This window comes from Miscanthus floridulus, chromosome 18, assembly GCF_019320115.1.
Source record: "Miscanthus floridulus cultivar M001 chromosome 18, ASM1932011v1, whole genome shotgun sequence".
NCBI classification, from domain to species: domain Eukaryota; kingdom Viridiplantae; phylum Streptophyta; class Magnoliopsida; order Poales; family Poaceae; genus Miscanthus; species Miscanthus floridulus.
In genome coordinates, this window is record NC_089597.1 from 103,847,131 (window position 1) to 103,874,166 (window position 27,036).

Here is a 27,036-nt window from a genome sequence, read left to right on the forward strand (position 1 = left end):
TCTACCCCAACAGAGTGAAAAAAGACTAGGGTAATCGGTGATGGTGACAAAGATGATGGCTTTTAGAGTGAACTCCTTTAGGGATGCATCCATCATCTTGACCCCTTCTTCCCATAGTATCTTCATGTCCTCCATGAATGGCTCTAGGAACACATCTATATCATTGCATGGCTGCTTCAGCCTAGAAATAATTATGGTCAGTAAAAGATACATGTGCTTCTAACATAGCAAGGGAGGTAGGTTGTAGATGGTGATGATGACCAGCCAAGTGCTGTGCGAGCTACTGAGGTCACCGAATGGATTCATCCTGTTAGTACTCAGCACAAACCTAATGTTCCTCGCCTCATTACCAAACTCCGAGAACTTGTTGAAATGCTTCCACTACTTGCCATCGATGGGGTGTCGTAGCTTGCCGTCACTCTTCGTGCGCTCATCAGATGCATATCAGGACATTAGCTTGGCATCCTCGAGGTTCTTGAATATAGCACGCATGCGATCACAGGTAGGTACCACATTGACAGGGCCAAACTTTTCCTCTGCGTGTAACCTTCTTCTTCCTCGTCCTCAGGAGATGGGATCTGCTTCTTGGTACTCTTTTTAGTCATCTTCTTCTTCTTTGACCCTCTCAAGGATCCCTCATCATCTGCATCTATGCGACCACCGGCATTCCTCTAATACTGACTCATGCCATAGGGTGGACAACTCTACAAGTTCTCATACTTGCCCTGATATAGGATACAGTGGTTAGGGCAGGCGTGGAACTTTTTAAGCTTCATTGCCACTAGCCCGATCAGCTTCTTCGCCTAATAGGTATTGGTGGGCACCTTGTTACCCTCTAGGTATGTGTCAGCAAGGATATGTAATAGGTCGTTGATGCTAGTGTCGGACCATCCATGGCGAGCCTTCAGCATCAGCATCTAGAGGTTAAAATGTAGCGCCATCCACTGCTTCAGACAGTCCTTATAGAAGGGATCAATTGTCACCTCCTTCATCTCTCTGAAATTCTCCAGCCACCTCGGGCTCCAAAATAGAACGTTGTCATGGTCCAGACGGTTAGCAAGTTCCTCAAAAAGCTCTACATCTCGGGCTCCATCACCCCAATCGGCTCACCACCATCCCCAGCATCACCGTCGTCGTCGGCCACGTCTTGGACTAGATCATCCATCCTGATGTAATCACAATATGTAATGTCGCCAGTAGCATTGTCGTGCCCGCCGGCTACTATGGAAGAGGGTTGTTCTCCTCTGTCAGGTTCTGCATTCACCACCGCTGTCGTTCGACGAGTTTCCTCCAGATGCACCTGCACTCAGAGCCTCTGCTTCACCGTGAAACTTCTAGATGGTGTAATCCTTGATGAAACCATACCAGACTAAGTGAGATTTCACCACATTATCTTTGTGGGCAAGAAGGTTCTTGCAGCTATTACACAGACAAATGGTGTGTTCCTGCTTCAGACTCAGACGATGCCTTTTTGCAGTAGCAACAAACTTTGTCACATGATCTAGGTAAGAAGAATGCAGCCTCGATGTCTTGTACATCCATTCCCTGTCTATGACCACGAACCTTGCACACACAAATAGCAAAAATGGCATATAAGCAGAGCAGTATGGAAAAAATGTAGCCGGGTAGCTCTAGATCTGATTTCTCTCTCCTCCATATAGATCTAGACCGCCTGTTAACTCAGGTGATTGCCCTAACCAAACCGCCTTGTTTAATAAAGATTAACCGAGGTGGTTGCATTATAGCAAACGCCTCGGTTAATAGCATTAACCAAGGCCATTTCCTTACATTGCCTATAATAGAACAATCCAATTTATAAGAGGACAAGTACAATGGCAACCACCAGAGCTGTCATGCTTTCGTACTTGAACCCATATAAACCCGGTAGTCCGTCGAGTACCTCGAAGGGTCTTGATTCATCACCAACATACAACCAAGATCGTAAATGATTCAATATACATGCCACATGTTACATAGAGTTCACAAATACATTGTCATACATCAGAGTGCGATTAAAGTTATTACAACCCAAGTTTAAATAAAGTAGTAGCGGAAGCAAAGTAGTTTTTAAACCAGCATCTCACACCATTGTTCAAATACTTGCCAGTCTATGATCACAACCCACAAAAGCATCATAGATTAGATATATAAATGGAAGCACCTTGCCCAGGGCCTACTCCTCATCCACAACGAGACATAAGTAGTTCTTACAGTATCCGTGATAGATGGTACCATCTGCAACAAGTGGGAAATAAACCCTGAGTACAAGAAGGTACTCAGCTAGACTTACCTATCACAAACCAAAAATCAAGTGACTCCAAGGATCATGCAAGGCTTTATAAGTGGAGCTAGCTTGACAACATTTTGCATAAAAAGCATATAAATGAGCTATTTAGCCGATGCAGGCATACCAAACAATTAAGGTCATGCCTAATCAAGAACAAATCTACTAACTAGCATCCTCCAATCTACAGTGCCATCAGTGGGGATCGATTGGATCGTTATAGCCATAACAGCAAACTATAGACCAGATTTAACTAACCAGCAAACCTCTTCAAGATCATACATACCTTAACCGCGTACTATGCACGATCAAGATCGAAGTAAAAATAGTCGATAAAACATAACCCGTCGCTTAAAGTAAGAGACGTTGTGTTGTGACAAAGCAAACGACGAACTAAAAGGATATGAGGTGGATCTAAATCGATCTTGACCAGGCAGATTGATGTTGCTACAAACTAATAACAATAAGAACATAAGCAAGATCGGTAACTTAATGAATCTACCCGAAGGACGCCACCCCTAGGTAGAGCCCATAACTTGACCTTAATCTAATTCGAGCAGTGGAGGTCGACCAGATCGATGCAGCCATACTTGAACTAGACAAGAGTCAATAACTAGCTTATACTAGAGTTCACAGTGGAGGTCGACCGGATCGATGCAGCCGTACAAACCAAAGTATAAGGCATGACGGTACTTACAGACAAGTCAGAGGTCAGCTGGACCGATGCAGCCCTGCTTGTTGAAGAACTCGCCGAGATCTACACTACTCCTACTCCTAAGGGTTGGCATGGAGCCAAAAAAAGTAAATTGTATTTGATTGATTGGATGTCCTTTTACAATAGCCGGGGTCCAATATTTATACCCGGAGCCTAAGCATGAATCCTACTCAAGTATGACTCATTACAATCTTTGGTATAGAATATAACATTCCTAATTTAAGATAACTTGGACCCTAATCTTTCCCTCTTTGTAGAGTCCCACATGTTTTTCCCCAACGCCAACCATAGCTCATTGTCATTATCTGCTAACATCATTCGAAGAGAGCCAATTCTGGTGCATCTGAACCAGCTGATATCGATCCTTATCCAATTGATTCCTCGATTGACATGATCTTTGAAGCTTCGAGTTCCCACGTTCTCCTTCCCAATTTTTGGTGTAAACACATGCCCCCCAATTTTGGGATAAAATGATTTTATTCCAAAATTCCTACTTATCTGTTTACCACGTCGCAACCGTTTTGTTCCGAGATATACGCGTGATTCCTGACTTCCCAGTCCGAGTCTTATATAATATCCCAACAGTATCTTTTCCAACTCACTCGGTTTGTTTGCTTTTCCCTTCTTTTCCTTAGATTCGAATCTACTTCAGCTGCAATGGTGACCAGTGACCATGTCCCTGAGGTATGCTTTCAAGTTCCCATTCTCAAAGTATCAGTTGCTACTCTGCATTTCCTTTCTTCTCAAATTTATTTTATCTGGTTTCTAGGAAATGAGAAACGAAATCTTGATTCCATCGGCCATTGCTCCTAATGTCTATTTTCTTGGGCCTATGGGTGACTCTAATCCATCTGATTTTATCTATCAAGAAACCAACCAAATCCCCTTCAAACAATTTGTAGTAGGTTCGTCTTCCTGGAATACCAAAACTCCCTTCAGAAATAGGCCCAAAATGCCTAGGGGATGGAGAGATTAGTTTCGTAGGGTGTCCGAGAAAAATGCTGGAGATTGGGAGCTCTATGATCTGAATCAGTGCCTAACACTCTCATTGTCTAGAATGGAGAGGAATGATCCACTCCTGATCTCTACATCTTATTTTCTGGTCCAACACCCTAAATGCCTTTGTTTTTTGTCATGACCCAATGACCATCACCTTGGTCGATGTTTATATGTTGACTGGCCTTAGAATGATAGGATCGATGTAGCCTTATGACCTCCTAAGTGTTGGATCTAAAAAATTAGCCAAAATATCAGACTGCATAGGATGAGCAAGTTACATTCTAAACCACATCGGAGACGAATCAACTGTCAGCAAAAAAGAATATGTAGCCTTTCTGAACATGTGGTTAGAGAGATTCATCTTCTATGGGTCATCTTGTGGTCCGACTTACAATCACAAACTCATGGTAGAGCATCTGGCAATAGGCAAGGATATTCCTCTTGGAAAGTATCTATTAGGAGTTACTTATCATCTGATGCACCAGGTAGCTTCCCAATTACTAAAGAATGAACCAGTGCATACTATCAGTGGCCCTTGGTGGTTGATACAACTATAGCTGAACCTGTATATGCACAAGATTGTGAGGCCTGATCTTAGAAACCTGAGTTTTCCCTCCTCCAACTTTGATGAGGAATATAGAGGTGAAGAAGGAAGAACCCATCAGTGCATGAGCTATGGTGAGGCTGCATCGGCCATAACAATTGATGACGATGTTGGCCATCTCTTCAAAAAGTTTTATAGAGGGTTTGATGCATATATCCTAACTTGGCTACCTTATGATGAGGATGAGAACAATGAGCTAATCTTTCCATTCAAATTTCGATTTGAATCAAGTTGTTTAGACGAGACGACGACTGCAATCTTCAATTCCTTCATCAAGCCCTGCGTTCTTCTAGCCGAATTTCATCATGGTCATGGTAAAATGGCTACATGCTTCTTCCTTCCTGGCAACCTTCCAATCTATGAGTTTTACAACCCTTTGTTTGTAGCTCGTCAGTTTGGTCTTGGTCAATTGTCTCGTCAACTATTCTTTAAGGATATACTAAGGCTCAGAGAAGGTTTCAGTGAAGTAATGGAAACCTCTAGACTTTTTCAACTAGGATCAGATCTCCCTTCTCCTTACTTGCAGGACTAGACAAGAGTCAACTTCTCTTCCAACCTTTTTGACTCTTGGTGGCAAGAATGGCACTCCCATCTCTTTTGTGGGCTAGCCCCTCCCAAATGCATAGCTCTGGATGGAGAGTTTGCTTCTGACAGTGAGGTAATTTACTATTCTTTTTTTACAAAAACTCTTCAATGAACTCCCCTGCCAACTGTTCTAACAGACCTTTTTAGGATACCGAATTCGATCCCCCAAGCTTGGACAGGAAAGGGCACCCCATAGATTATCAGCCACCATGCCTAGTTTCAAGAATAGGATCAGCTGCGCGTCCACTGAAGAAGCTGATGAAAACTTATGATGCCCCCATAATCGTAATGTATCCATCTTCAAAGCACAAGGTAGCCCAAGGGACAACCTAGAAACTGTTACTGGGAAAAGACTCCGCAGAACGAGACCATCAGCTACTCAGGTAAACAATCCATCTTCTTCTCAAACTAATATTCAATTTCTAATCCCATTTCTTCACAGTTATCAACCATTGCATCCCAATCTACTCTGGGTGTGGAACTGTTGTCCTAGGCGTTTGATTCAGCATCAACTAAATCTTCATTGGCTAATCCTCAAAAGGAGCCAATTTTAGTTGAACCAACCAATGCTTCCAAGACAGCATGAGATGTAAGTCCTTCCATTTCACCCCCTGATGTTGCCAAGGTATTTTCTTTAAATTCTTGATTTTTATTCAGTTTTCACCCTTCATCTGACCATTTATCACACCAGATACTCTCTGAGGAAACACCCATGCAAGAGTAGGAGTCTGGCAGTCCATCTACTAACAATGATTCTATTGACGTTGAGAATGATCCTGTTGTTGACACTCATACTGCTGATTCCCCAGTTCAACATACAACTGATGTTAAGAAAATCATATATCCCTTTTATCCTTCTGTAATAATTATGAACTAAAAATTTCCCTTGATATTTGTAGATACCAATGTTGAAAGTTTAGAGCCAATTCAACCAGACATCATTGGTGCATCATCAGCCATCCCTTCTCTTTAGGTAGAGGCTGCCACAAAAAAGGTATTGTATCCACTTCACCGTTCATTTATTATAAACTGATCCAATCCTCCTAATCAAGATTTTCTTATATATAGGCACTCAATCTTCCAGCATTGAGCTATTCTTTCAATCTTGAGGAGTATCTAGATGGAAATGAAATCAGCTCATTAGCCACCTCCTCTAAGGAAGCTTTGTTAGAAGAGGCCAAAAATTGGCTAAGGGATATATTGCCAATGTTTGAGAAGAATATAGCCAATTTGGTCCAAGACACTAATTCAATGCAAAGAGTCTTTTTGGCTATTAAGGGTAACCCATCCCCAGTTCCCTCCAAAGTCTTGTCACCTTTATCCATTATTGAAGATTAGGCCCTAAAGGTGAAAAAGGCTCAGAGGAACCTATCTGATCGTGAAGCTTTATTGGCCAAGAGGAACTCCAACAGGCAAGAGGCTAAAGAGCTGACATAGCTAATTGATGATTTGAAGAACTCCTCCCTCAGTATCGATCCATAGTTGTCCCAATTGGAAATCAAGCGTGCAAAACTTGAGAAGGAGCTAGATAACGTGAAGGCTACGATCGATCGTCATAAGTCCAACCTGGCTCAAATACCCGATGCCATCAAGCAAAAGAAACAAGAACTGCTGGCCAAAGTCAAAGAAGGCAAGGCCATCCACAGTAGCCTCGAGGACATTCCTGGATCAGCCGGACAAGACAAGCAACAAATCGTAGAACTTGATGCTATCTAGCTTGAAGTATTGAAAGCAATCCAGGATGTTCTAGACTTGTAATCTATATATCAACATGCATCTTGTGTAGAATCAACAATAACCATACTTTCTGTCGCCTCATTGTACTTCTTGTTTTCGGCTAAAGAGCCAATTTGAAAAATAGTTGATTCTAGACATCTAACCTTAATCCAATTAAGTCTAAAAACATGGCCTTTATTAAGAGAAACCCTCGATCTTCTGTCCTTAGTCACCAAACACCGTATTCTCTTCGGCATTAGTGTGGTGGCGCTTTGCCTTCTATTAATTGTGGTTGCCTTTTGCATGTCTTGAGGCGTCCACCTCTTCGCTCCGTGTCTTCAAATACTAGTCGAGGGCTCCATCCTCGAACACATCTACATACGCAACCACTCCTGTTCCTTTGCATTTCTCCACCCTCGCAAACTCTGTAGCAGCCTTCTTCCCCTTCTTGTAGATCCAATGGCCGGCGAGGACAACCGAGGCAAACGTGCGGTGGAGGAGATCCCGAAGGAGGACATGCCGATGAACCAGCTCCTTCGACGTATGAGGTAAGACCGATATCCTCTATTCATGGTGATGATCCCTTCTGACTTGTTTATAGGTTTGTCTTAAATGATAGGCTTTGTCCCCTTCCCAGGGCCAGCGAGCCCTCTGATGCTGCATTCTCTACGCTAGCCTCATCGTTGGACTCCTCCGACTCTTACAATGGCGATGACGCTCGGCGTTTCCTCCGAGAGTGGAGGACAGCCCAGGACCATTATTCTGAGGCAACTCGGGAAAATGGCCAGCTTGAGATCCACCTTGGGGTCTCTCAAGCCGCCCTTCACACCGCCGAAGAAGAGGCCAGCGCTGCTCGGGCGTCATTGGCCGAATCTGACGCCATGGTGGTGGCTAAGATGGATTCTAGGAGCACCTTCACTCTGATTTCCACTGTATTTACCTTGATAGCTCTCCTATTTTTGTGATCTCTAGCCCTGATGGTGCTATTGGAGGCGGCAAACGCGGCCATGGATGTCGTCAATGCTCGGGGCCCCCTCATAAACGCTCGCCTCCATGATGTTCCAGCCCGCGTTCAGGAGATCGCCCTCCATGGCATCCATCATGGCACATCGGTGGCGCTGGCCGCAGCGTAGGTCCAGACTAGGCATGAGCTCCATACCATGGAGTCTGGCTTCCCGATGGGCGACAGCCCTAAGGAGCACGAAGACTTGATCGCGGAGTTCATTGATGCAGCAAAAGCCATCGTGGACATCACATCTGCTCAGGATGTGATAAATAATGTCTTTGGTTAGTTTGTACTTAGGGCAAACTGATCAATGAATGAAATCTTTTAGGTTTCCATGAGTGTATCTGTGTACTTTCTACAGTGTCATGATTTTTTCTTGCGTTTGTTTTTTCTCTATAGGCGACACATCTCGTATCGGCTTTTCTCCCTTTTGGGGTTTATTTTGCACTAGAGGTGATACCCTTCTGGTACCGGCTATTAGAGCCGATGACTGAATAAATCAGCTATTGAGTGTTGATCCAAATGCTAGGATAATATTCCTTCAAACATTTTCCATTAATCGATCCTTGATAGGTTGCACCAGAACTCTTTAGACCAAAGATTAAACAATCGATCGATCCAGGCCAAGCATCTCATTAAGCCGAACAACCTTTAAATTCCCTTTAATAAATTTATCAACTCTAACTTCTACTCAGGATTTGACTTAGGGCTTATATATGTCGGTTTAGGCTTATCTCCATGACCAATATCTATCTTCCTTAATCCTCCTTAATCCACCGGCCGACGCGAAGCCATGATTATCCATTTAAAACAAACTCTTAGAGCTGATTGCTTGGATCGGTTGTTGGCTTTCATTACTGATCTTAATGAAGCCTCCTTTCCATAGCTTGCTAGAAAAACACTCAAAGTCTTCTAGCTCCCAAAATACGAGATCAGCTCTTGCGATACTCATAGATTCATCAACGCGAACAAGCTCAACATCATCTCCATGCCATTGAATCAAACACTGATGCATGGTTGATGGCACACAACAGTTTGCATGAATCCAATCGTGACCAAGGAGTAAACTATATGACCCTTTTCCATTAATGATGAAGAATGTAGTGAGCAAAGTTTTACTTCCGATTGTCAATTCGACGTTCATTGCCCCCTGGTCTTAGATGCATTACCTCCAAAATCCTTAAGCATCATATCGGTTTCAATCAAATGTCCTGGTCCCTTGCCAAGTTTACAAAAAATGGTGTAAGGCATAAGATTGACAGAAGCACCTCCATCTACCAACATCTTGCTCATTGGCTTCCCATCAACAAAACCTTTTACATATAAAGCCTTTAAGTGTCGATGTTTGACTGGCTTATCGAATATAGCCTGCTATACAACTGTCAACTTGGCAACTATTTCCTCATACTCTAATTCATCAAAATCCGAATAAACTTCTTGATCTGCTGGAGCTCTGAATTCTGATGGCAATAGAAAAGCCATTTGAAAATTAGCCGATGGCTGCCCACTATTGGCTGTTTGCTTAGCACGCCACACCTGAGGTCTACCAGATGCCTGAGTTTGTTCTAGTTCTTTGTTCCTTAGGCGTTGCACTCTTCTTTTCTGGCTCCTTATCAGATATCCTAGACACCATTGGCCTTTCTACCAAACATATTCTTCCTCATCACTTTCTTCTTCATAATAAGCCCAATTTTGATCAACAACTCGTTTCTCAAGACGATCCTGAACACTTTTAGTTTTTAAGCGTCAATCTATATTATGATGATACTCATCTCGAGCATGGATAGACCGATGGTTGGCTTGAGATTGCCTAAACTCCCAATATTGCTCGCTGCACTCTAGACAGTTATTCTTGTTAGGTAATTTCAAACCTTCATTCCAGCAATGTCTGATGAAAGGACAATTCCAATGTGATTCAACTTTCTTTCTTTCTTACCTCTCTTTTTCCTGTTGATGCTGGTATTCTTGCTCTTCTAACGAACATTGATAATCTTTTTCCTTCTATCGCTGCCATTTGTTTAACAAAATTCGAGATGTAACACGCGGCCTTGTCGCCCCATCCTTCGATGTTTCTCTCTGCTCATATTGGCTCTTTTGTTGGTCACGACGCTTTCTAACCTCTCTATATTCATTAGCAGATATTTGCATCTCAGGATCGACTGTTCTAGTTTCTTTTGATCTAACTGATGTTAGGACTTTAGTCTTCCCTTTGAGTAGCCTAGCATCAATCATGTTCAGATCTCTTGGGAAAGGATTATCATCAACTTTCATCTTTCGAGGTGTATCAAATTTGAGCCTTCCTTGCTGAATAGCCCTTTGTATATGCTGCTGGAAAACTCTGCACCCATTAGTAGAACTAGAAGTGGCATTGTGAAATTTGTAGAACTTCTTATTCTTTAATTGATCAGAAGGCAACATAACATGATTATCGAGCAACTTAATTTGTCCCTTCTCAAGCAAGAAATCGAAGAGCTTGTCTGATTTTGTGACGTCGAAGTGATAACTCTCTTCGACTCCTCTTCCCTAAGGATTTGGCACCATTATTGTCTTTGTACCCCAATTTCATTCGGCCGTAGCAACCTCTTCTTCTTCATCGTCTTCATAGTCGTCATCAGCCAAATATGGATTATAGGTTTCGACAATTGCGGTATTCTTCTGGAATCGGGTATCCCTGCGCATGTTCTGAAATAAGCTATTGAGTGATGCCACTCATTGAGCCAACTGACCTAAATTGTCAAACTCTTATCCCAACAACTTCTCTCTCTATGTTGGTGACATTCCTTGAACAGCCAAAGCAACCAGCTGATCATCAGTTAAGTTTAATGAGGAGCACAAATTTCTAGTTTCTTAGAACCTCTGAAGAAACTCGATGCCCGATTCATTAGTTCTCTGCCTTATGGTCGTCAGATCGGTAATTTTCTTTTCTCCTATCCCAGAGTAAAAATATGTATGAAACTTCTTCTCTAAGTTAGCCCAATTGGCAATGGAGTTAACTAGCAGTGATGAAAACCAAGTGAAGGCTGGCCCTAATAGAGGCAAGGAGAAGAAACGAACTCTATGGGCCTCTTCAATGGATGCTTCGCCCAACTGTGTAAGATACCGACTAACATGTTCTATTGTGCTTGTGCTATCTTGGCCAGTGAACTTAGCAAACTCTAGGAGCCTGTAATTTGTAGGAAGAGCAACAAAATCATACCACTCTAGATATGGGCATTTGTACGAAAAGGTCTGCTATTTTGGCTTCAAACCGAACTAATTCTTCATCATCTCGGTCACTCTAAGCAACAACTCATCTGCATTTGAATTTGAATTTCTTTACAATTGCTGACCCATATGTGGATTAAAATTTTGGGTGCCTTGATACCCTAGATTTGGAATTATGTGAAGGGTATTGTAATCTATGCCATATTGATACCCATGTGGAATCTCTATCTGCTGGGTCCTTTGCTGGTGTGCTGTTTGAAGTCTCTGGTTATAGATATTGGGATCTATATCTCTATGAATCCTTTGAACTGATGGCGCTATTTTTTGAGCCGACGATGGTATCTGGCCTGATGTGCCAAAATTGACCATGTGAATCTGAACTTGCCCCATCGGCTGTTGCACATGCTGTTCTGACTATCCGGGATTATACTATATCTGATTAGTAGCAGCACCCTGAACTTGCTTAGATGAGCTCTAAACCACCTAGACATCATCATTACTAGCTGGTGCTGCTTCTTGATGGCTAGTACCAGCTTGATTAGTTCCCTGAGTCAACGGATGTGGAATGTTGTAATAAGCCGACCCAACCTGATCAATTGGAAACCCATGAAACACCTCTTCAAGGTGTTGTGGATTGTGTTCAAGAAAACTACATTATGATTCAACATGGCATCATGAACAAACTTGTTTATAGCCTTTACGAAGAAACATCTGTCTTCAGCTTCATCTGTAGCTATCTGCCTATGCAACAGAACTATTGGTAGTGGATATTTCTGAACAATTTTATTGTCATGTGTCTTGGTATAGGACAACAAACACTTATTCTAAAATTCTTCTATAGCTTTGCTAATTATATCTTTATCTCCATCAGGTAGGTCTTCATAAGGCACCATAAGGATGTCATTGTTGTTGTGAGTCACCATGATGATTGTGGGGTTCCACCGGGCATGCCAAAACATGTGTCGGCATGAAAATGTGTCGACACACGGCAAGCCGGAAGGATCTGCTTAGGATGAGCTTGGAGATCCATTTGGTTTCAACGCAGGGTTAACCGATCCGGTGAATTCCTCCCGAGGTGTGCCAGTCAATTTGACCTGCAATTGATAAGGAGAGAAAGTTTATTAGTAATTTAAGGTGGAACATACTGGTCTTTACCCAGACAGTTCCAAGTGTACCGTTTCGGGAGCAGCCATACGAGAAAATCGACTAAATAGCCGATACGCATAGAAATCGGCGATTACAGACAGTAAAGCTTATGGATCACAATTGATTTTATGTTGATAAATACAATACCATAGATGTAAGTGAAATCATCAGCTAGGTGGATATTACCAGTATGAATTGTTGAGCCAATGAATCTAATCAAGAAAGGATATAGCATGCAAACAAATTGACTGTCTAATACAAATAGACCTACAAATACTCTGAATCTAATCTATTACCATCAACAGTGAGGTTCGACCTGATCGATGGCGGCTATGATGACAATAACGAACTAAAACCTTAGAATCCGTTAAACCATCTATACTTCGACAGGCTTTCTGAAAGACATGCTATATGTGAAGGCTCGGACGAATCGGCTAAAATAACCGATTCAGGTGAAAAGGAACTATAGCGTGTGAACAATCGACTATTTCACATGGACAAACCTATGAACTCATCAGACCTAACCTGCTATCTCTAACAGTGGGGTTCGACCGGATCGATGCAGCCGTGATAAAGACAACAAATCAAACCTTTAAAGTAAACAGATCTATTCACATTCAACAGAATCATGGAGACACACTATAGGCGTTAAAGCATAGGTGATCAGCTATTTAGTCGATGTAGGCATAGTAAATAGTTAAGGTCATGCCTAATCGAGAACAAATCTACTAACTAGCATCCTCCAATCTATAGTGCCATCAGTGGGAATTGACCGGATCGTTACAGTCATAATAGCAAACTATAGACCAGATTTGACTAACCAGCAAACCTCTTCAAGATCATACATGCCTTAACCGCGTACTATGCATGATCAAGATCGAAGTAAAAACAGCCGATAAAACATAACCCGTCGCTCAAAGTAAGAGACATCGTGTTGTGACAAAGCAAAAGATGGACTTAAAGGATATGAGGCCAATCTAAATCAATCTTGACCAGGCAAATTGATGTTGCTGCAAACTAATAACAATAAGAACATTAGCAAGATCGGTAACTTAATGAATCTATCCGAAGGGCGCCACCCCTAGGCAGAGCCGATAACTTGACCTTAATCTAATTCGAGCAGTGGAGGTCGACCGAATCAATGTAGCCATACTTGAACTAGACAAGAGTCGATAACTAGCTTATACTAGAGTTAGTAGTGGAGGTCGACTGGATCGATGCAGCCGTACAAACCAAAGTACAAACCATGACGGTACTTACAGACAAGCCAAAGCTCGGCCGGACCAATGCAGCCCTGCTTGTTGAAGAACTCGCTGAGATCTACACTACTCCTACTCCTAAGGGTTGACATGGAGCTAAAAAAGTAAATTATATTTGATTGATTAGATGTCCTTTTATAATAGATAGGGTCCAATATTTATACCCGGAGCCTAAGCATGAATCCTACTCAAGTATGACTCATTACAATATTTGGTATAGAATAAAACATTCCTAATTTAAGATAACTTGGACCCTAATCTTTCCCTCTTTGTAGAGTCCGACATGTTTTTCCCCGACGCCAACCGTAGCTCATTGTCGTTATCTGCTGACATCATTCGAAGAGAGCCAATTCCGGTGCATCTGAATCAGCTGATATCGATCCTTATGCAATCGATTCCTCGATTGACATGATCTTGGAAGCTTTGAGTTCCTGCATTCTCCTTCCCAATTTTTGGTATAAACAGTTACATTACCCATGGTTTTTTCCACTATAGCAAATATAGCCAACCGTGCTCCGGTATCCACCTATATCTAGCAGGTGACAGGAAATCACCCGACTTCTACCGGTCTAAGCATGGCTAAGCATATATTTGATCCTGGACCTACATAGGGTTTAAAGTATATATCTAGACAAGGTAGTTCTATGCATCAAGTGTTTTCAAATCAACTCTTATAACCTAATGCATCAAACATAAAGGACTTAAGTGATGTTTGATAAAAGGGGATAAAATATAGGAGGCTTAGAATGCTACGGGGCATGCCTTTTAGGAAAGAAGTGGGTCGGTGGTCAGGGCACTCTAGAAGTTCATCAGTGGCTGGCTCCTCTCCTTCGGGAGCTGTGGGCTATGGTGTCTCCTGATTCTCCTCTGCCTCTTCCTTGAATTCCAATAGGGTTACTCCTTTGGGCGATCCTATATGTATGAGCATGCAATCAGATATCATGGATGCATAGATAATGACATCGATGATTTGATATAATGAAATGCTTAATCATAAGTGTTCTTAACAGCAAGGTATTAGGGTGATAACAAGATTAACTTTCTTTTTACTGAGTAGGCGCATATCTCCTCTTTAGTAATTAAACAAACACCTATTTAAAACATTTTCTGGACTGCAAGACAGCAGCCACTTGTTTTGACCACAACTAAAGTTATACACATCCAAACAATATGATCTTGGACTTTATGGAAAGCTTATAAAATTATCTACAACTTTATTTTAATCATCTTAAGGTGATTCAGTAGCTATCTAGGTCAAACAATTCAATATTTCAGATCTATCCAGAGGACAAGCAAATCTGATAGCAGACTTCTAGCAGCTATAAATCTTAAAGCATTTAGCCTATAGCTATGAAATTTTTAGACAAGCAAGATGAGTAAGTTATCTACAACATTGTTATTAACAAGTTTCATAGAAAAAAATATTATCATCATGAATTTGTCACCACAACAGAAACTACTCATGCAGCCATTTAGTTGAATTACAAAGCAATAATTAACTAGCTGCCTATAACTAATTAATTACAAGCACAACTACTAATATCAATAGATCATATGCATCACAAGCACCCAAGAAAACATCATGGTAAAATCCCAATAACTTATTTACATGCATTTATTAATTTCCTTATATAATAAGGTGATTTAAAAATAAATATTTCTACTGCTCAATTAATTTTGATAAAATTATAGTAGCCTACACATGACCCCAATAGTCTACTGTACAAATTTCATTCCATTTGGATAAGTATAGCCATCTCTACAAAAATGATAAATTGCATAGGCTTATTTTAGCAAAAATAGTTTAGCCTAGTGAAAAGTGTCAAACAACATATTTCCTATTTTTCTTACTTTCATCCTAGCATAAGAACACTTTGTAAAAATTTGCATGATCATATGTTATGTATTTTTACCCCATTTAATTAAACTAGAAACTAGCAATTAATCAAGGTTAAATAGAAATACCATATTTTAAGTATTTCTACTGTTGGTGTAGTATTTTTACTAGCTAGAGTATGTCAACACAAGACCACAAAAATTGGAATCACAATTTTTTCATCTATCTAGCTCAAGTTATGCATTTTACGAGATAGAAACTATTTTAAAAGCACTTTACTAGCACAATTTAATTCTCCTAGAAAAATATCCCAAACAGTAGGTTTCATATTATTATCAAATAGTACACTTCATGATGAATCCAACAAAATTTGGTTCACTCAATTTGGACATCCCTAGCTCCAGTTATGAATTTTTGAAGTTTGCAACAAAATTTGGGAAAAAAATAAAAAAAATTCAAAACCTTGACTGACAGCTGGGCCCCGCGAGTCAATGGGCCCACATGTCATCGGCACAGAAGCAGGGCATGGTGGTTGACTGTGGAGAGCTCGTCGACGGCGAGGTCACCAGTGACGAGGTCACCACCGTTGTCTTCCCCACCCTCTCGTGCACCTAATGGTACCTTCGGTTGGCTCGGCGGATCACCGAAGCTACCTTGTTAGCGAGCATGGCGGCTCGACGGCGGCGCGCGGTGGTGGACTCACCGTCTCCGGTGAAGATGTGACCATGCAAGCACGACTATGGCTTCTACGAACCCTAGTGGAGCTCTACGGTATGGATCGAGCCACAGTGAAGCAGCGGTGAGCTTCGGCTATGTGCATGGTGGCACGACGGCGTATAGCGCACGTGGCGGTGCTTGCCGTTTTGATGAGACGGTGGTTGGTGATGGGTCTCCATCTTCGGTGATGGTGCTAGGGTTAATGGAGATGTGGAAACACGCGCTAGAGGGGGACGATGGGGTATAGTCGATGCTAGACGCGGCGAGCTTGAGCTCGCGGCCATGGTGGGTGCGCGCGGTGCGGTCGCACGTTCTCGCATGGCGGCGGTGATAGCAATTGAATAGACGATGACATGAGCATCTATGACCTAAGGCGATGATGGACCAAGGGAGAAGAAGGTAGGAGGACCGGTGTATAAGGCTGGCCATGGCAAGCTTGAGCTCAGCGGTGCACTGCGGCCATGGTGGCGACGACGACTTAGAATGTGGCCTCACCTAGGCTCGAGTGGCTGCAATGGTGGGTCGGAGAGGTAGAGGAGATGGTGGTGGAGCTATGCGTGAGACAAATTGAGCGGTGGTGCTGCGGTGGTGGCGTGCTCGGCCGGCGAAGCTAGGCAGCGACGCAATGCTCTTGCTACTATGGCGAGCGCGCGTGAGCGAGCGAGAGAGAGAGAGAGAGAGAGTGAGGAAGAGCGAAAGAGTGCGAGAGAGAGAGAGATAGCGAGCGCCTGGCCTTGGCCTTTTGGCATGGCAGCATGGGGACACGGTAGCGCATGTGGTGCCACGCGGCACCCACGGCCTTCAGCCGGTCGGCTACTGCCGCTGTGAACTCTGAGCCGGTGAGCTCGATTAGGCTGATTGATGAAGCAACTTTGAACCCCTGGATCTCCCAAACCAGTTCGAGTTAGCAAAAAAATCTTGAATAGAAATTGTAGATCTACATGAATACTACAAGATTGCTTAAAGGAGTTTTGTCTAATTCACAATGGTTTTCAAACTATAAGGCTCCAAAGTAGGCTACATTGAAACTAAAACCAGCTTTTGACTTAGAAAAAATTTCAAGTCTTGAAAATAGCATTTAGTTGATTCTTGTGGGCCCTATTTGACTAAGCTATGCACTGATTCAGCTCATGACCCTTAAATAAAGTTTGTTACCCATGTCAAGAACTACAACTTTTATTAAGGGTGCGAAGTCATGCAAACAATCTAGACTATAGTTCAACTCTAGTCAAAGTAGTATCATGAAAAATGAAGTTTTGAGTAAACTAGGACTTAGAAGCAAAATTGGCTCATGTCATGAATACAAACATTGTTCCATTTTCCATCCTAGATATGTCTAAGATGTTTTTATGACCCCACAACCATTTTTCACATTGGTCACACATGGTCACAAGCATATGTAAGTATATAGGCAACATCACATGTGATAAAGAGAAGGTGAATGAAATGAAACTTCACATGCCCATGCTCATGAATGCTTGGATGATGCTTGCGCTCATAAAATGCAAGTGCTAAATGCATGCTTAACACTAGGGTGTTACATTGCCCGCCTTAGTTAAGCATTAACCGAGGCGATTGCTGGGCAGGCTGCCCTGCCTCGAATAACCGAGGTAGGCAACCAGGTCGCCTGCCTCGGAGCCCCAAACCCAAACGTTGTGCAAAACATTTTGTATAGTAGTGCGGACCTCCCTCTCATTGCATGCGGCAAGTGTAAGCAGAAGACTGTGTTGGAGTACAGGGTGAAGAAGGAGGGTCCCAATCATGGCCGCATCTTCTACATGTGTCCGGATCGTAATGTGAGTTTTCTTGGCTATGTTTTGTTATGGTTTGTAGCCCTTTTTGTGATGATTTTGATTAAAGTTCTTGATTTGGTGTCCTAATTTTAGTGGGATGGCACTGGATCATGTGACGGTTGGTACTGGGAAGAAAAGTATGTTAAGCATGTGGAAGAATCAGTTGAGGCAGCTGATGAGAGTGCCCCTATGCATGAAGAGGCAGTGAACGAAGAAGCCCATCGATCAAGAACTAACGAAGGATTTGTATGTTTTAATTGGAATTGGTCACGAAATCTTTATTCTGCTGACGTGCATTGTAGGTTTTGTTTGTTTAGTGCTATTTGGGATTATCTATGTTGTATCAAGGCTTTAATAAATTAATGTTCGAGCGAAACAGCTGTGGTATAGGATATGAATTAATCATGTTGAGTGATGGATATTTTTGGTTCTTTTAATTAACTAATCATGCATGTTGTTTAATATAGGTTATTAATTAATTAGGGATTTTGGTGTTTTTACTTCTACTCCAAAGCTTAATGGTGATTTTACCCTTTCTTTTTTAATTTTATGATTTTACCTTCGTTATTTACAAATGAAGTAGCCGTTTGCCCCTGCTTTTAACACCGTTTGGACCGATAAGATTAAATAGCAAAAAAATTAAAAAAATAAAAAGAACCTAGACAAAATGACAGCACTGCCCCCTCCTCCTGAATCGCTCGAATGGACACGGGAAGGAAAAGCGTCAGGCTCGGGCACTTCCCCATCCGACGGACTCTAGAGTTGGTTTCAGTCGCTCCCGGCGGTGAGGTGTCCCCCCACGCCCTTCCCCTCCCCCCGGCCCGCGCCCCAGCTCGCGGTGGGGTGCCCTAGGGGCGCGCTCCTGGTCCGAGCGGGTAGGTGGGCGCCAGCGGCTAGTCCCTGTCGTGGCTCCCCTGGCTGGCTGCGCCGACCACCATACCCGGCGGCAGCACCCCCACCCCTACCCCTGCCTCCCCACCTTCGATAGCAGCAGGGTGAGGCGGCGGCGCAGGTACTGCTCTAGATAGGTTTCTATTTTGAGTTAAGAGTGAAATACACCGGTGGCCCTTTAACTTGTTGGCCTGTGCCAGTCCGATCCACGAACTTGCAAACACGGAAAATGGGCCCCTAAACTTGTCAAGTTGTTCACCGCAGGTCCATTTCCCATCCGGCGCGGCCTCCAGGCGACATGGCAGCGCCAGCGTGGCAGACGAAGTACGTGAGCCGCACGTTTCAATACTAAACGCGGCGGGGTGGCGCTGCGTCCACACTGTTTGGTGGACCGGGAGGCACGAGACGCGATGGCGCCCATGGCCGGCAACGGCGAGCTCAGTGGGGTGGCACTATGGAGTGCTAGTGCCTATGCGGGTTACACGGGGGTGGAGAGCGCGACGAGGCGAACTCGCCTAGGGCATTCCCCGCGACAGAGGACGTCCGGAGGCAGCGAGGCGGCTCGGCCACAGTGGCGCAGCTCTGGTGAGCCAGAGTGATGCACAGAGAGGGAGAGGAAGAGCGTAGGAGCACTAGAGGGTGCCTTAGCACGCCCCGAAGCTCGTCGACTAGCTCGCGTCTGCTGGAAAGCGGAAGAGGAGGAGATTGACGGTGGCGGCGGCGCTGCTAGCTCGGGATGAGGCGGCGGCGCCTGTAGAGCGAGAGAGGGAGCACGGGGAGAAGCGAAGTGAGTGCGGAGTGCTCACGCGACACTCTGGGCACCATTTTAGATGGAGAGAGAGACTGTGGGAGGAGAGGAAAGGCCGGTCAAGGAGCTCGGGGCTGTGGCGCGTAGAAAGGGTCTGCGCGGGGTGCTCAGTCGCGCAGGGGACGTAGGAGAAGGGCGTGGCCAGGCGTGGTCCAAGCGCTGCCGGCGACGGCGTTCGTCCCGTGCGGAGCGGGAGGTAGGGGGCGACCCTGACGTGAGAGGCCTACATTGAAACGTGCGGCTCACGTGCTTCGTCCGCCACGCTGGCACTGCCACGTCACCTGGAGGCCACGTCGGATGGGAAATGGACCTGCGGTGAACAACTTGACAAGTTCATGGGCCCATTTTCCGCGTTTGCAAGTTCGTGGACCGGACTGGCACAGACCGACAAGTTAAAAGGCCGCCAGTGTATTTCACTCTTGAGTTAATTTGTGTAGGGAAGTGCCGCCGCAGCTGGCATCGGCTCCTGCTCCAGTCCGTGCTCTAGCTCCTCGAGGCCTACTGAGCCTCTCATTGTCGGGACCCATGTCGTTGCTGGATTTGTGGTCCGGGACTTTGGGTAGAGGATGAGCTGAGGAGATGCACTACTGGAAACCGGTACTTTGCCCGAAATACACTTGGTAAAGGCTTTGCCGAGTGCCGCACTCGGCAAAGGGCACTCGGTAAAAAATTAATCGGCAAAGAAGCCTTTGCCGAGTGCTTTTTTTCGGGCACTCGGCAAAGCTTTTGCCGAGTGCCGGAAAAGCACTCGGCAAAGATTTACACTCGGCAAAATGAAAATGCGAAAAAACCCCAAAATAATAGCAAAATTTTTTTCAGGGGAGGCCGCCACCGGCCAGCGCCCGCCCGTCTCCATCGAAGTCGCTGCATTTTTTGCGCAAATTTTGCGGCTAACGTGGCCGGTGGGATTCGAACTCATGACCTCTCCCTCACGTGTCTGCTGTTTTACCACTGCACTACACTGTCACTTGTGTGTAGATTCCGTTATCTATCCTCATATATTATACTAAACCGAGAGTAAATTGCTTGTTTGAAGCCCTAAACGAATTTAAATCAAAAAGTGGTCAACTACAAAGTTTCATAACTTTTGGAGATCTACAATTTTCATTTAGGAAGTTTTTCCATCCGAGGTCGTTTGAAAAATTCGAATTTTAAATTTGAGAGATTCAAATGTAGTTTTGCATGATAAGATGATTTCAAATCAAAAAGTTGTCAACTACATAGTTTCATAACTTTTGTAGATCTACAATTTTCATTTAGGAAGTTTTTCCATCCGAGGTCTTTTGAAAAATTCAAATTTTAAAATTTTCAAATTCAAACGTCGTTTTTGCATGACAAGATGATTTCAAATCAAAATGTTGCCAACTACAAAATTTCATAACTTCTCAGGATCTACAAAGTTTATTTTGGTCATTTGTTCATCCGACATAGTGGTAGTAACATTGTTCACAAATCTTATATATCTCTCTTCTACTTTCATGAAACTAATATGAGAGATATGAGAGAGATGTAGATTTTATGAACAATGTTATTGTCGCTTTGTCAAATGAAGAAATGACCACAATAAACTTTGTAGATCTTGAGATGTTATACAACTTTGTAGTTGAAAAGTTTTTCATTTGAATTCATTTAGGGCCTCAAAAATTGCTTTGAAAAAATAATTTGCCGAGGGCCAAAAAAATGCACACGGCAAAATGTCTCTTTGCCGAGTGCCAGAAAAAAGGCACTCGGTAAAGACGCATTTTGCCAAGTGCCAAAAAATGACACTCGGCAAAATACATCTTTACCGAGTGCCAGAAAAAAGGAACTCGGCAAAGACGCATTTTGCCGAGTGTCGAAAGATGGCACTCGGCAAAATACATCTTTGCCGAGTGCCGAAAAAAAACACTCGGCAAAGCCATCTTTGTCGAGTGTTTTTTTTTGCCGAGTGTATTTTATTTGGCACTCGGCAAAGACCGTATTTACCGAGTGCCCAATAAAATACACTCGGCAAAGCCTCCGGCACTCGGCAAAGTGCCGGTTTCGATAGTGATGGCGTGTATTGGAGCAGACCCTTTTAACAGCTAAATCTGCTTTGGAGTTTCACTTTCCGTTCAATGTTCTGATATCATGTATTATTGTGTCTTCTTTGTTGGAGGATAGGAAACACCTTTGCCATCTAACTGAAAACACCTACTACTCAGTTCTCATTTTTACGGGCAAGTAGGAGTTTCAGGTGTGCAAATAGGAGTTTTAGAATAGGCTCAGGATGATCATGGGACAGTAAAATGGGGGAGGACCTGGCCTCATTCGATGTGCAAGATTATGAGCCTTGGACAGCAGATCGAGTTCGCGATGTACAAAGTTCGCCTCAGGAAGGCAACTAGGCAGTACCAGCCATGCTGACAGATAGATTGATGGCGTAGCCTTGCAGGTTCTTAGTTCTTGCGTAGCTAAATATTCTTTGTTTTTTTCCAAGCTGTGATCCGATACTTCCCAGTTTATATTGACACAGACAATTGTTGATTCGTTTCCCTGTAAACATTGGCTGCTATCTGCCATATTTAGTTGACAGCTCCTACTTAAATTTCAGGTATACTAATAAAGTCATACATGTATTACATTACCTACAATGGTCTATAGCTGCTAAAAAAAACTTACCAGTGTCACATTGTGTGATGTATGTTTATGAACTGCTATTAGTCATTACACAAATTAAATCTATTTGATGGCATATTATATGCAAGGTAAAATTTTTGCTGTTGAAGAATTAAATCTAACTTGTGCACAGAATGTCCAAACACTGTTGAAGATCTTTGGAACTTTTAAGCACACCACATGTGAAAGAAGGGGTGAAAACACATATCATAATAAAACAGGGGTAAAAACGCATGTGCAAAGTTGTCATTTTGTCCAAAAGTTAACACCGTTAGAGAGACTTCACAGACCAGGGGTAAAGTCTTCCTTCGTTTTGAAATCGCAGGGAGAAAATCACAAAGTTAAAAAACGAGGGTAAAATCACCAATGCGCTTCAAAATAGGGGTAGAAATGCTTAATGCCCAATTAATTATGTTCAAGTTTCTGATATGGTCATGTAATGCAGAAGAACCGGCAATGGATGTACAACGCTAACCGCCGCTCCCAAGAGTTCATTGAGGGCGTGCATGATTTCATACGTGTGGCCGAGGCAAACACACAGAATGGTTTCATGTGTTGCCCATGTGTTCTATGTAAGAATCTGAAGGATTATGCTTCCTCAAGGACCCTTCACGAACACCTATTTATGTCGGGTTTCATGTCAAACTATATTTGTTGGACCAAGCACAGGTATCATTGTGTGCCGTGTGCCACTTAGGATGTTGTTATGACGACTATGGGCCTTTCATGATTTGCATCCCCAATTTATGTGTATCGTTTGGTTTCCTGAATGCAATGTTCTTCATGTCGCAGTGCAAATTGTGCAAATTTTTGTGGGCGTTGCAAGAGGCATAAAATTTCAAGGTTTTCATTATTGGTCAGTAACAATACTGATGACTGTCACCACCTCAAGTCATTTCTAACATCACAAAGCAACCTTTTGAACCTACCAAGACACCTGCTCTCGATGACCGTTCAGCTCTAGTCTCCCAACACCATCACAAGGCTGGTTGAACACTATTCACAGAGTCGCACAACCAGCTGCAGCTCCTATCCCTCCATCAGGTGCCTCTGTTTCTACGGGTTTTCCTCCTAATCAATCATGGGGGAATTTCTTGTGTGCCATTAAAAAAATCGCAATGCCCTATGTGCTCCTGGAAAAGTTCAGCGGTCTTCAGCGCCACTGCTCCAACTTTTTTGTGCCCTCCATGCCACTACCGTCAGTTTAGGCTCTAACGTCGTCAAACTGCAGTTGTGAAAAGATGAAAAAACCCTTAAGTCTAAATATGTCATTAATTTTTTTGAGCATCTTAACGACCTCAAATGAAAAAACTCAAAACTAGAAAGTTATAGATTTCGTCGAGATCTATAATTTTTATGTAAAAATTATCTTCATTTAATTCCGCAAAAAAAAAGATATGATTTTTCTAAGATATATTAATCATATCAAATCATATTTTTTGTGGAATTAAATAAAGATAATTTTTATATGAAAATTATAGATTTCGACGAGATCTACAACTTTCTAGTTTTGAGTTTTTTCATTTGAAGTCGTTAAGATGCTCAAAAAAATTAATGACACATTTAGACTTAAGGGTATTTTCGTCTTTTCACACCTGCAGTTTGACGGCGTTAAAGCCCAAACTGACGGTAGTGGCATGGAGGGCACAAAAAAGTTGGAGCAGTGGCGCTGAAGACCGCTAAACTTTTCCAGGAGCATACAGTGCATTACGATCTTTTTTAATGGCACACAAGGAATTCCCCCGTCAATCATCCAGTGCCCTCTGTATTTGTTGCCAGACTGTACTAGACAACTCAAGTTTACATTGAGTTCCAAAATAGTTTGATGCAACAAAAGCTTCATTCGGACCATCCTTGGCAGCCCAATGCTGCATTGCAAATAGGATGGTGATCTTCAATATACCTTGTTTTCGGCTGATGCTTCTAATCATCCTCCATCAACCATTGCATGATCAGTTATACGATGGACGGTGGTAGCAACCTCCACGATAGGCATGCGATGCTGTGATCTCCAGTTCTCCACACACCTATAAACTCATTCAGAATGTTCAGTTCATCAGAATGAATTCTTATATAACTGAAGATTTTTGTTAAATCTGTAGGCGAATTGTTCTTTTATCCAAATATTCATGCAGACAAGAAGATGCACTCTAGTTTCATGCATAATTAAAAATTCCATCATGGTACTTGAGGAACATTCCAAGCATAAACCATAATTAAGGGCACAAGCTAGATACATCAAAAAACATATGCACATCATAGATTTGTTATCTGTGGCATGAAAAAAGTTTTCTAGTTATTGGTATCAGTATAACATGACATGTTAATCTGAATTATCAAGCACACTACTGGAGTGTATCTCTGAATTATCAACTACTTAGGAAATGCATTATGTTGTTAGGGCATCAAGCAACAAGCATATATGGGACATATCTCACAGGTTATATCGTATATGACATAATTACAGCAAGCCACAAGCAAGTGCCAATTGCATGCTCATGTCCACAGCAGAAAACTCATGCCTTTCTGGACAGTTACTACAGGCTAATTCTATGTGATAATGATAAGTATCAAGTCAGCTGCCACAAAAACAGACACCTACCGTCATACAACATAAGTATAGTAGCAGATAGAACCAAAGAACCTTTTAAAGTATTTGTACATGTTTTTAGCTAATCTAAAAGTTGTGTCCTCTCAAGATATAAATTTCAGTAATAAAAAAAAGAACCAAAGGACATGTCCTTTTGCTCCAGGCATTGATCGACATTTGATTAAACACACTTTTTGAATAACAGGTCAGCTACTATCACTGCCCGCCAACAATACAGAGTTATTATCAATCTGAACATGTTATCGGATTTGTTTCAGTAAAACAAGCAGTAAATGAATTGACCTTTTCGAATTATAAACATATGGTGTCTGTTTGTCTCAGATAAACCTTATCACAGATTGTCTCGACTATTCCAAAACCTGAAACAAAGAATGCACAACTGAACACAGACTTGAAGTCACTACTACTCATGTAATGAAAAAGGTCATGCTTTTTTTTGACCGAATCGGCAGGGAACCCCCTACCTATATTTTTTTGCTTTTCAAAAATAAAAAGGTCATGCTTAGTAGCTTAGTAGCCTCTATCTATGTAAAACTGCATCCGATCCATCCAATTCATGAATGCTCTGCTCATGCTTAGTAGCATAGGTTTATTTCAGTTTAGTACTACTGATAGTTCAAAAATCTGCACATCTAGGGTCAATGCCCTGGTTTTAAATAGCGGCACTATAGCTGTTGTAGAGAGACCACGCTAAGCTATTGTCACTTTTGCCGCTATATCAACTACGACTGCTATATTACGCTATAGCGCCGCTAAATTGCTTAGCTGTAGCTTTAAAATAGCGCCGCTATTTTAATTTCAGCTATAATAGTGACAATCTAATTATTACTTACTTATATTTTGTTTTAAAGTTGGTATTTAGCAAAATTGAACGCTTGAGTTTCATGAATCATGCTCTAATATCATATTAAGTATTGTTTCCTACATCCCTAGAACCTCAAAAAGATATTTGCGTTCATCAAATTTCATGATTATCATGTTTTTATGAGTCAATTACTCATATTTTTTTTATGATTTTCTTATAAACCGCTATCTGGTATAGCTCCGCTATAGTGGCGCTATAGCAGTATAGCCTTTGGAAAAAAAGATGTCGCTATTTGCTATAGCCCTCTATTTAAAACTATACCGATACATGTATACTGCCGCGGGTTGCCAGCCATGGCAGTATACATGTATCAGTATACAAAAAAAGTAATCTCCAGGCCAGCATCAATCGTCTCATGGCCTCAAGTATGCTTGTGTACAACTATAAAATACATAGCAAAAGTATGATTCTGTACAACTATTTTCTACGCAATGCTACTCTTATTCATTTTCACACATCTGAAGAGGTGCCTCGACAGGTGTCATCATGTAAGCAAGCATCATATATCCCATTCTAAAAAGCTTCAGTAATGGATAAATAGGATAAGTACCTCATCAGTATCATTTAGAGTAAATCGAATTCTAAAGGCCCAATAGTTAACAGCTTGCAATATCTAGCGTGAGAAAGAGGGGATGGGTTAGAATCTACCATTTGGCACCACCTTGAACTTGAGCACCGATCTTGTAAAGTCTGTAGAGGCGCAGCTACGTCTCCTCGACCAAGGCAGAGGCGGCGCTGAACTAAACCCTAGGCCTCGATGAAGGCGGAGGAGGCGGCCACCAGCCTTGGTGCTCTCCACGTCGGGTGTGGTTCATCGTGGAGATAGAGAATAAGGGCACACTCAACAGTTAGGCCCTCTTTGGCAGGGCTCTTTCTAGCTCTGGCTTCATGCTACAGTGCCAGAGGAGTCGGAGCCGGAGAAGCTAAACATGGCTTCTTCTAGTTCCTAGTTCATTTTGCGAGGAAAGAGAAAAACGGCTCCCTCAGTAGCTGATTTAGGAGGAGCTGGAGCCCTAGAAGCCTTGCCAAGCGGCTCTTAAGTCAGCTAACAGCCCTAGAAACCTTGCCAAACGGCTCTTAAGTCAGCTAACTAGCTCATAGTTATCCTCTTCAATAATCTGACACTACATCATCCCATCGTGGGGCCCAGTCTTCTTTTCCCCTCTGCACAGCACAGGCCGCGCCGATGCACGTGAACAGAAAAGCAAGAGACAGAGGGAGGGTCGGAGGGAGATGACAGATGAGCGCCATGAAAGGGAGTTCGAGCTGCAGAATGCAGGCGATGATGAGCGCGGGCGGTCCGTCGGCGGCAGGGGCGTACGTACGGCTGTTTTGGCGGATGCTCCTCACCACAGCTCG